Source organism: Dendrobates tinctorius, unplaced genomic scaffold (genome assembly GCF_039654945.1).
Source record: "Dendrobates tinctorius isolate UK_male_01 unplaced genomic scaffold, ASM3965494v1 ptg000031l, whole genome shotgun sequence".
Lineage (NCBI taxonomy): Eukaryota > Metazoa > Chordata > Amphibia > Anura > Dendrobatidae > Dendrobates > Dendrobates tinctorius.
In genome coordinates this window covers 21,696,025-21,707,248 of record NW_027361699.1, presented here as the reverse complement: position 1 = coordinate 21,707,248, position 11,224 = coordinate 21,696,025, and positions in this window count along the sequence as shown.

Here is an 11,224-nt window from a genome sequence, read left to right as displayed (position 1 = left end):
CCTGTGGGAACAGAAGAACGTTACATGTGCTTTTATCTGTCATGATCCAGCATGGATCATGACAGTACCCTCCCCTTAATGAGGGGCCTCTGGACCCTCAAGTCCGCTCCTCATCAGGGAACCACCTACAGCGGGGATGCCCAGGTCCAGAGTTCACCCCAGCAACTTCAGGTTTATTACAAACAAGCACCGCTGGTATTGGCAATGTATGTTCCGGAAGCACCACTCATCTCCAAAGCGCCGATCTGGGGAGCGAGAGGTGTATGGGCAAGTATGTGGGTAACTCCAGCTGGTAAGTCTCCGGGCCCTGGCAAGCCGACATCAGATACGGCCCGATCACCTGAGAATTCCAGACCCCCGCAACACACTTCCACTGGATGTTTTTGGTGGCCACCCATACATGCTCGTTCACACACAGGTCCGGACCTGAACGTTTATTGCCACACATTCGTTTGTCAAAATAGGGTGAACTCTTTCTGGCACTGATAGCAGAGGTGTCCCCCTGTGTCATCACACCCACACAATTCACCAAGGGAAACACCACCCCCCAACCCCTTCCACCACGAGGTCTCCGCCTCTCAGGGTTGGCTAATGGCAAGGGTTGATACTTGCCCCTACTCTCCTGCAGCATCTCCGCTGCTCTCACTGGAGAGGAAGGGGACGATTGTAGAGAGACGGCAGAGACAGTAGCCCCTAGGCAGCAGCCCTCACACGACTGCTCCCAGCTGACTACTTCCCTAGTCCGCCAATCTAAGACTGGGGTGTGTTTTTTAGACCAAAGGGGGCCCACAACGATAGGCGCTGGATTTCCCTCCAAGACGTAGTATGGCTGGGACACATCCTGATGTCCGCTATGCAGCTCAATGTCTTCTACGACTTGGTCTAACCCCCCCTGGCTCAGTGGGACAGAGTTAATGGCCTGGACGCTTATGGGTCTGTCCGGCGTCTCACACCTCAGACCATGAGTCAGGACAAACTGAACATCCACCAGACTGACTTCAGCGCCCCTGTTCACAAGCACCGGTATGCCCTCAGGTACCTCGCCAACTATCACCTCTGTTGACATAGTACCTTCTGAGGGCGAGGAGGAAATATACACTCCCAGGTCGCCCTCCACACGACCAGGGGGGCACGGCTTCTCTGACAGTACAGAATTTTCGGCGTCAGTGACCAGGACTAAATCATTAGTCTGCTGACTACTGGGACGTACCCCTTCACCTTGGGGAACACCAGGCAGCACCATGGGGACACCGACTCCACCCACCTGCCTGGGTACGTCCGCCTGTATAAGCAAGTCCTGCTCCCCAGCAGGGACTCCACGACTGACACTCTTTTATAGGTAAGAGCCAGCATTCACACCTGCTTCATAATCATGTGCAATAACGCTCACCACCACCGGGGGCAAACTAGAACAAAAGACACCACTGTGTAATAATCCTAATGGCCACCGGGGGCAAAACCAAACTTAAGCACACAGCTTTAGGAAAAAAATAGGTTACATGTGCTTTTATCTGTCATGATCCAGCATGGATCATGACACCTGTACTGGTCGACGCCCCAGGGCGCTAGAGAGAGATGAGTAGTTACACTGCGGCGCTAAGTGTCAGAGCAACGGTGCTGACTCTGATTCCTAAACCCTAACTCATGCGTAATATCCAAGGAGGGGGAATCTTAATGAATCAATCACCAGTCTCATACATCCGTCATCACACATACACTAAACAATATAGCCTCAGAGTCTATCATAGCGCATGGCGGGGCAGCCATGCGAACCTTTTATAGCGACGTCCTTCCGGGACCCTCCTTAAGATCCAATGTGAGCAGGAGAAGGACCTGAGTATGTGACTCCCGATCCCCAATGGGAGATCGTACCATGAGCATGCTCAGTGGACCGAAGGAAGGACTTAGACTCTGGAGTCTTTTGCTGCTGGCCAGGCTGCATTGCCATAACTGGACCAGAGCAGTAGCAACCGAGCCGACAATGCTGGTGTGAGCAGAACGCCGGGATCGAGTGTCATGGGTTTTGTCTTTGGCCCGCCATGGTCAGACAGAGGTTAATTGTTAATAATAATAATCTTTATTTTTTATATAGCGCTAACAAATTCCACAGCGCTTTACAGATTGCACACATTAGCATCACTGTCACAATCTAAATTCCTTATCAGTATGTCTTTGGAATGTGGGAGGAAACCGGAGTACCCGGAGGAAACCCGCAGGGAGAACATACAAACTCCTTGCAGATGTTGTCCTTGGTGGGATTTAAACCCAGGACACTAACCACTGAGCCACCGTGCCGCCCGAATAGGGCGGCTATTTAGTGGCCACTCGACCTAGGTCCGGTGTCAGTTATACTCCTGCCCTCGGCTGAGTTAGTTGACCCCTTGCGTACGTGTGCCTTGTGCCTGATAACTTGTTGCTTGTTTGGTTTTGATCCGGTTCCGTCCCTGTTACGAGATCTGCCTGTCCCTCTTGTACTGCGCTACCCTCTCTGTGTATGACTCTCTGCCTGTGACCTGACTACTCTCTGCTCGTCCCTCTGGTACTGCGCCGCCCTCTTCGTGTATGACCTCTGCTTGTCTAACCTGAGTTTCCCTCTCCTTTACTACAGTATCCCTGTAGTAAGTATATTACATCATCTGCAGCTGTAGGATGCTAAGCCCCGCCCCCTGCAGTCACATGATCGTAGGTCCTTGTTTGTACTCTTTACTACTTTCAGCGTCGCAGGTCCTGTCTGCCTGAACTTTCCCTGCAGTATCGGACCACGGGCCCTCCCGTAGTGTGGGTAAGGCTACTTTCACACTAGCGTCGGCCGACGGACGTCGCACTGCGTCGTGCCGACGTACCATCGCATGCTGTGAAAGTTTTGCTTAACGGGGACAGCGGATGACGTGTGGCCATACGTCACAATGCGACGCTAATGCAAGTCTATGGAGAAAAAATGCATCCTGCGGGCAACTTTGCAGGATGCGTTTTTTCGCCAAAACGACGCATTGCGACGTCCGTCGGCCGACGCTAGTGTGAAAGTAGCCTAAGTCACCCTGCTCAGCTGTGGCAGCTTGCCGACGCTACCAGGATCCTGACATTATAACTGAACGTTACCTTTTTTTTTTTTCTCCTGTGTGTGTGATGGATCCTATGCACGCTCTTTCTGAGCAGGTAAAGCACCTGACTCAGATGTCTTAGAAACTCATTGGGGAACGAGTCCTGGCTCAGTCTCAGCAGCTGATTGCTGACACTGTGCAGGGGGCTTTATCATCGGGGGCTCAGGATGTTACACTAGTTTCCCCTGAGCACCCGGTTAAATTGCCGGATACCTTTTCTGGAGATAAAAAGGAATTTAAAGTTTTCAAGCAGGGCTGTAAGCTTTTTTTCTCATTAAGACCGCACTCTTCTGGGGATGAAAGTCAGAGAGTGGGGGTCATTATGTCTCTGTTAAGGGGAGCCCCCCAGACCTGGGCTTTCTTCCTTCCTACCACTGCCCCTGAGCGTATGTCAGTGGATGCATTTTTTGAGGCCCTGGGGCATATTTATGATGAGCCTGATCGGGTGCGTATGGCTGAGGACATGGTGATGAGTGTATGTCATGGGAAGCACTCAGCCGAGTGGTTTTGCTCAGAGTGCAGACGCTGGGCTGCTGAGGTCTTTTGGGATGATTCTGCCCTCCGGGGCTTGTTCCATAGAGGCCTGTCTTAACATGTGAAAGATGCCTTGGCACTTCACCCTCCACCTGATTCTCTGGAGGATGCTACACAGGCCGTTCGAATGGATCGCAGGCTATGGGCGAGAGGAGTGATGCAGATTGAGACCCTGTTATTCTCCAGAGGAAGGGGAGCCAGTCCTACATTGGAGACCATGGAGATGGGAACCATCGACCTCAAAGAGAAAGAAAGGAGACAATGGCACTTAGGAAAACTGTGTTTTACTGCGGTGATTCTGGACATTGGAAAAAGGACTGTCCCTCCTGCCCACCGACTAACAAGTGGCTGAGTCTGGGTGATCATCTTGGAGGTCACTCAGACTCTCAGGTACCTCTTTCTTCATTTTCTAAGATACTGTTAAAGGTGGAACTTGGTGTTAAGAACTGCTTTTTCCCTACTTCGGCTTTTGTGGACTGTGGGTCATCCTTGAACCTGATTGACTCGGAGATGGTGGCCAGCTGTAGATTAGGGACAGATAAGGTTGGAGACGCCTATAAAAATAATGGCCATTGATTCTACACCTTTCAACAAGGAGGGTCTCCATTTTGTTTCTGAAGAATTCACCCTCAGGGTGGGGGCCCTTCACCAGGAGCGTATGTCATGTTTTGTTTTGGATAACCTCTCTGCTGGCCTGGTATTAGGGTTTCCCTGGTTGCAACGGCATAACCCGATTATTGATTGGGGTTCCCAGGATATTGTTAAATGGGGACCTAATTGTTCTGAAAGATGTCTTGCTACTGTGTCTGTGTCGTTCGTTGGTCTGGAAGGTATTCTGGAGTACCTGAAGGACTATACGGACGTTTTCTCCGAAAAAGAGGCTGAAGTTTTACCACCACACCGTCCATTTGATTGTGCCATTGACCTGGTTCCAGGTGCTAAATTGACCAAGGCCTGCTTGTATAACCTCTCGGGTCCCGAGCGGGCTGCTATGAAAGAATACATTTTCGAGAGTCTTCGTAAAGGACACATTCGTCCTTCTGTCTCTCCCATGGCGGCGGGGTTCTTTTTCATAAAGAAAAAAAGACAATGGTTTGTGCCCATGCTTCGATTTTCGAGAGTTAAATAAGATAACTGTGAGAAATACTTACCCCCTCCCACATATTCCTGATTTGTACAACCAGTTGTCTGGGGCTAAGTGGTTTTAGAAATTGGATCTACGGGGAGCGTATAACCTTTTCCGGGTCCAGGAGGGAGATGAGTGGAAAACTGCTTTTCTCACTACTGAAGGGTTGTTTGAGAACTTGGTCATGCCTTTCGGTCTGACCAATGCTCCAGCAGTCTTCCAAAATTTCATCAATCATGTGTTCTCTGATTTTATTGGGTGCTTTATGGTTGTGTATTTGGATGACATACTTATCTACTCACCTGATAAACAGGCTCACAATGGTCATATTCGGGCAGTTCTCCAAAGGCTCCGGGAGAACTGTCTCTTTGCTAAGCTTGAGAAATGTTTATTTTTTGTTCAGGAACTGTCTTTTCTGGGATTCATTGTGTCTGCTGAGGTGTATCGCATGGATCCTTATAAGTTGCAGGCCATTGTCGATTGGGTTCAACCTTGTGATTTGAAAGCTCTGCAGCGTTTCTTAGGATTCGCTAATTATTATCGCAAGTTTATAAGGGGGTTCTCACAGGTAGTTAAACCTCTCACAGATATGACTTAAAAGGGGGGCAATATCAAGAATTGGTCAGCCGCAGCGATGGCGGCATTTCAGTTTTTAAAAAAATGTTTCATGTCTGCTCCGGTTCTTATTCAACCGAACCCATCTTAACCATTTATTATTGAGGTGGACACCTCAGAGGTGGGGGTGGGGGCGGTGTTGTCCCAAGGACCCGCCCCTTTGACTAATTTGAGACCCTGTGCCTTTTTCTCTAAGAAATTCTCCCCTGCGGAGAGAAACTATGATGTTGGGAATCGAGAACTTCTGGCCGTGAAGTTGGCCTGTGAAGAATGGAGGCATTTATTGAAGGGGGCTGTCCATCCTATTACCATGGTTACGGACCACAAGAACCTAGCTTACATTGAGTCAGCTAAAAGGTTGACTCCTAGATAGGCTAGATGGTCACTTTTTCCCGATTCCAGTTCTCCATCACTTTTCGGCCAGGATCCAAAAATGTCAGAGCTGATGCCTTGTCACGCAGTCTGGATCCGGTGTCTCCCCCTGAACCTCCATCCTCCATTCTTCTGCCTGGGGTGGTGGTGGCAGGTATTTCTAATGTGTTGGAGCGGGAGATTCGGGAAGCTCAGTCTCTTGCCCCTCCGGCTAAGCCGGTGGATAAACTTTTTGTACCAGTTCAATTTCGTCTCAGGGTCCTTCGGGAGTTCCACGATTCAGTTCTGGGTGGACATCCAGGGATCTCGGCTACCCGGAAGGTCATTGCTAGGATATTCTGGTGGTCTTCTTTAGCCTCTGATGTTAGGGAATTTGTGTCTGCTTGTGGTGTATGTGCCTGTGCGAAAACCCCCCATAACCGGCCGGTTAGGGAATTGGTGCCACTGCCAATTCCTGATAGACCATGGACCTATTTGTCCATGGATTTCATAACCAATCTTCCCCCTTCCAAGGGTAATACCGTCATTTGGGTAGTGGTGGACAGGTTTAGTAAGCTGACACATTTTGTACCCTTGGCGGCTTTACCTAATGCGGAAACATTGTCCAGATTGTTTGTTAAGCATGTGGTGCGGTTGCATGGGGTACTCTTGAATGTGGTGACTGATAGGGGGGTACAATTTGTTTCCAGATTTTGGAGGGCATTTTTTAAGAGGTTGGGGATTGGTCTGTCTTTTTCATCCGCTTATCATCCAGAGACTAATGGGCAGACTGAGCGGACCAATCAGTCTCTGGAGCAAATTCTGCATTGCCTGACCTCAGCCCAACAGGATGATTGGTGTACTGCATTACCTTTGACCGAGTTTTTTTTTAACAACCGCATTAACCAGTCTACGGGTACATCCCCCTTTTACTGCAACTATGGGTTTCATCCACATTTTAGAGAGTTCTCCCATTTGGACTCTGCGTGTCCTGGAGTGGATGGGACTATCCAGCGGTTGGGGGAGGTATGGCGGGAGGTCCAAAGTAACATTACGAAGGCTCAGACTAAATATAAGTTTTTGCAGACAAAAAACGGTCCGTGGGGCCGGTGTTCCAGGTTGGGGATAAGGTATGGTTGTCTACCAAGAACATAAGGCTCAAGGTCCTCTCTGCGAAGCTTGGACCTAAATTTATTGGTCCCTATGAAATTACGGAAGCGGTTAACCCGGTGGCTTTTCGGTTGCGTCTCCCGCCGTCTCTACGGATCCCAACGTTTTCCATAGGGCCCTTTTGAAACCTGTCGGATCCTGTGAGGAGGGATCATTGTCTTCCCCGCCACTGGTTTTGGTAGACGGGCAGTCTGAGTACGAGGTGGAATGAATTGTTGACTCTAGGTTAGTCCGTCGCGCGATTCAATATCTTGTGCATTGGAAAGGCTACTGTCCTGAGGACCGGTCGTGGGTTCCTGCCCGATCGGTTCATGCTGATCGGTTGGTCCGGGCCTTTCATGCCAGGTATCCTGAGAGACCCGGGGGTCCAGTGGCCCCCCGTTGAGAGGGGGGTACTGTCATGATCCAGGACAGGGTTTTGTCTTTGGCCCATCCTGGTCAGACAGGGGTTAATTGTTTCTGCCTCTCTCTGGCAGAGGGCGGCTATTTAGTGGCCACTCGACCTAGGTCCGGTGTCAGTTATACTCCTGCCCTCGGCTGAGTTAGTTGACCCCTTGCGTACGTGTGCCTTGTGCCTGATAACTTGTTGCTTGTTTGGTTTTGATCCGGTTCCGTCCCTGTTACGAGTTCTGCCTGTCCCTCTTGTACTGTGCTACCCTCTCTGTGTATGACTCTCTGCCTGTGACCTGACTACTCTCTGCTCGTCCCTCTGGTACCGCGCCGCCCTCTCCGTGTATGACCTCTGCTTGTCTGACCTGAGTTTCCCTCTCCTTTACTACAGTATCCCTGTAGTAAGTATATTACATCATCTACAGCAGTAGGACGCTAAGCCCCGCCCCCTGCAGTCACATGATCGTAGGTCCTTGTACTCTTTACTACTTTCAGCATCGCAGGTCCTGTCTGCCTGAACTTTCCCTGCAGTATTGGACCACGGGCCCTCCCGTAGTGTGGGTAAGTCACCCTGCTCAGCTGTGGCAGCTTGCTGACGCTGACAGGATCCTGACATCGAGGAGTCTGCTGAGCAGGCTCCACTGCGGCTGAAGGGGAATGGGAGACCGTCGACAGCAAGGCTCGGGATTCCCGCTGTGCAGCGCCCGGAACCCGACGCCTAACATTACCCCCCTCCTAGGACCCCCTCCCCTCTGAGCCTGGCTGCGCTCAAATGCCGCAATAATGAGTGGGGCGTGGGTTTTCTCCACTGGCTCCCAGGTCCGAGCCTCTGGGCCATGACCCTTCCAGTCCACCAAATAAAACTTTTTGCCACGCACTACCCTGCATCCCACGATAGCGTTGACCTCAAACTCGTCCAAAGACAGGTCAGATGTCCCGGCAGATGACTCGGAAAACCGGGACAAGTGAGCAGGCTTAAGGAGGGACACGTGAGGGGGAAGATCCAGGCGATAGACCACAGGATTGACCTGCTCCAGGACCTTGAAGGGACCAATGTAGCGCGGCGCAAACTTGGTGGACTCGGCCCGCAGCCTGATATTACGGGCAGCGAGCCACACCAAGTCGCCAGGGGCAAAAGTTGGAGCGGGACGCCGGGGCGTGTCGGCAGACGCCCTCATTCTCTTCTTAGAGGCCCGGATGGCATCCTGATTGCAATCTCAAATGTCACGAGCCTCCACTGCCCAGTCTGCCACCCTGGAATCAGTGGATGACACTGGCATCGGGACAGGGACGTGTGGATGCTGGCCGTAGTTAAGGAGGAACAGGGTATGACCGATGGAATCAGCTACTGTGTTATTCAGGGCAAATTCTGCCCACGGTAGAAAGGATGCCCAGTCATCCTGCCTGGCCGAGACAAAATGTCGCAGGTATGTGACCAGGGTTTGGTTAGTTCTCTCAACAAACCCGTTCGTCTCGGGGTGATAGGTGGAAGACAAATTTAGCTCAATACTGAGTAGACTGTCTGTCCGGCATACCGTGCAAACGAAATACGTGCTTTATGAACAACGCAGCTAGGCCTTGAGCAGAAGGCAGCCGCGCGAGTGGCACCAGATGCACCATTTTAGAAAAATGATCGGTGACCACCCAGATGATCGTGCTGCCGCTGTATTTGGGCAGGCCGACCACAAAATCCATGCCGACCATCTCCCAGGGTCTGTCAGGCACCGGCAAGGGGTAAAGTAGCCCAGCTGTCTCTGCCTAGAGGACCTGTTCTGGGCGCAGGAGACGCATGCCCGAATGTACTCTCCCACGCCCCGGGCCATATGCGGCCACCAATAAGTCCTTGCCAGGAGTTCGGTGGTCCGCCTCGTTCCAAAATGACCGCCCACCTTAGACGCGTGAGCCCACGAGAGAACCTCTGGCCACTGGTGGGGGAAAAAAAAAGGTCTTGCCCGGCGGCACTGACTCAAGAGCGACCGGGGCCACGGTCCTCAGACTCTCGGAGGGGACGATTAGCAGAGGCTCAGCTTCCTCCTCTTCTGCTAACACCACCGAGCGAGAGAGGGCATCAGCCCAGACGTTCTTCGCACCGGACAGATAGTGCAGGGTGAAGCGGAAACGGGAGAAGAAAAGTAACCACCTGGCTTGGCGAAAGTTCAGCCACTGAGCTGTTTGCAAGTACACCAGGTTTTTATGGTCGGTGTACACCTGAAAGGGAAACCGGGCTCCCTCCAGATGTCTCCACTCGGAGAAGGCCAACTTCATTGATAGAAGCTCACTGTCCCCGATGAAGTAGTTTCTCTCTGTCGGTGAAAAGATCCTAGAGAAAAAGAAGCAGGGGTGCTTCCGACCTTGGGCATCCTTCTGGAAAAGGACCGCTCCTGCACCAATGGACGAGGCATCTACCTCTAGGATAAAGGGATCATCCACATTGGGACGATGGAGGATAGAAGCGCCAGCAAAATGGGTCTTAAGGGCAGAGTAGGCCTCGGAGACCTGTTCCGACCAAACCTTGAGATTGGCTCCCTTTTTGGTGAGGGCGACCAAGGGAGCCACCAAGGTAGAGAAGTGGGGAATGAACTGGTGGTAGTAATTAACGAACCCAAAAAAAACGCTGCACTGCTTTAAGAGAGTGGGGTTCCTGCCAGTCCATTACCGCCTGCAATTTGGCAGGATCCATAGCCAACCCCTGGGCCGAGATGATATAGCCCAGGAAAGGCAAAGACTCCTGCTCAAACTGACACTTCTCCAACTTGGCGAAGAGAGAATTCGCCCGCAAGCAGTCGAAGACCTTGCAGACTTCTCTCCGGTAAGAGGCCAAATCTGGAGAGAAGATAAGGATGTCGTCCAGAAAGACCACCACAGAGGTGGAGAGCATATCCCGAAAGACATCGCTCAGAAAGTCCTGGAAAACGGCTGGTGCATTACAGAGGCCGAAGGGCATGACCAGATACTCACAGGGCCATCCCTGGTATTAAAGGCCGTCTTCCACTCGTCCCCCTCACGAATGCGTATCAGGTTGTAAGCCCCCGTAGATCTAGCTTAGTGAAGATCCGGGCCCCACGCAACCTGTCGAACAGCTCAGATATCAGGGGAGGAGGGTACTTGTTTTTGACGATTATGGCGTTAAGACCCCGGAAATCAATACAAGGGCGCAGCTCTCCACTCTTCTTCTGTACGAAGAAGAACCCCGCCCCCGCTGGTGACACCGATTTCCTAATAAACCCCCTTGCCAGGTTCTCCCTGATGTATTTTGACATGGCCTCCGTCTCCAGGAGAGACAGGGGATACACGCGACCTCCAGAAAGCTCCGCGCCTGGCAAAAAGTCTTTAGCACAGTCATAGGGACAATGGGGCGGAAGAGTCTCAGCAGATTTTTTAGAGAACACGTCCGCGTACTGCTGGTAATGCTTTGGGAGTGCGGAAAGATCCGCGGGGACCTCAGTGGAGGCTACCTGAATGCACTTCCTCACAGGACTTGCTCCAGCCCAGTATTCTCCCTGAAGACCACTCTATATGGGGAGAGTGGCAACGCAGCCAGGGAACTCCTAGGAGAACCTGGCATAATGAGAAGGGACAACGTCTCATGGTGGGACGGTGAGAGCAACAGCCTAAGGGGAGCTGCCTGATGTGTAATTTGAGATGGTAAGGTCGAACCGTTCACCACCCTAATGGTCACAGGATGAGGAAGTAGCACCAAAGGAACTTCGTGCCGTTGGGCGAAGGCCGAGGACATAAAATTTCCCTCCGCCCCGTTCATACAGACCTCTACCTCTCAGGTGGAAGCACCGCTCTTTAACGTCCCTCTAAAGGACAGTTTGGAGGAGAAAGTTCCAGTGTCTAGCAGGCCTCCTCCGACTACCAGTAGCCGTTTCCTGACCGCTGAGGGCACCTGTTGGCCAGGTGACCAGGCTGTCGACACTGGAAACAGAGTGTG